Genomic DNA, 265 nt, shown 5'->3' on the forward strand with positions numbered 1-265 from the left:
TAGTTTACAGAATCCCTCCTTCTCAAGCCTTAACAGAAATAAAAAATGTTTCAGTAAATTTATTTAAAATAATCAGGGCAGCTGCATCCAGATGTCTCACTACTGTTCTGTATGTTTGTCTGTAGGATATAAATCACTATTTACATCTATAGGCATTAAATTTAAAGTTACAGTTATTAGCTGTCAACCTGTGGCTAATTAGCATGATTTACTTTCAGTAATTATGATTTTAATTGTTACAATGATAAATAAATTAACTTTTTCC

The sequence above is a fragment of the Austrofundulus limnaeus genome, unplaced genomic scaffold (assembly GCF_001266775.1).
Source record: "Austrofundulus limnaeus strain Quisiro unplaced genomic scaffold, Austrofundulus_limnaeus-1.0 Scaffold765, whole genome shotgun sequence".
Taxonomy (NCBI): domain Eukaryota; kingdom Metazoa; phylum Chordata; class Actinopteri; order Cyprinodontiformes; family Rivulidae; genus Austrofundulus; species Austrofundulus limnaeus.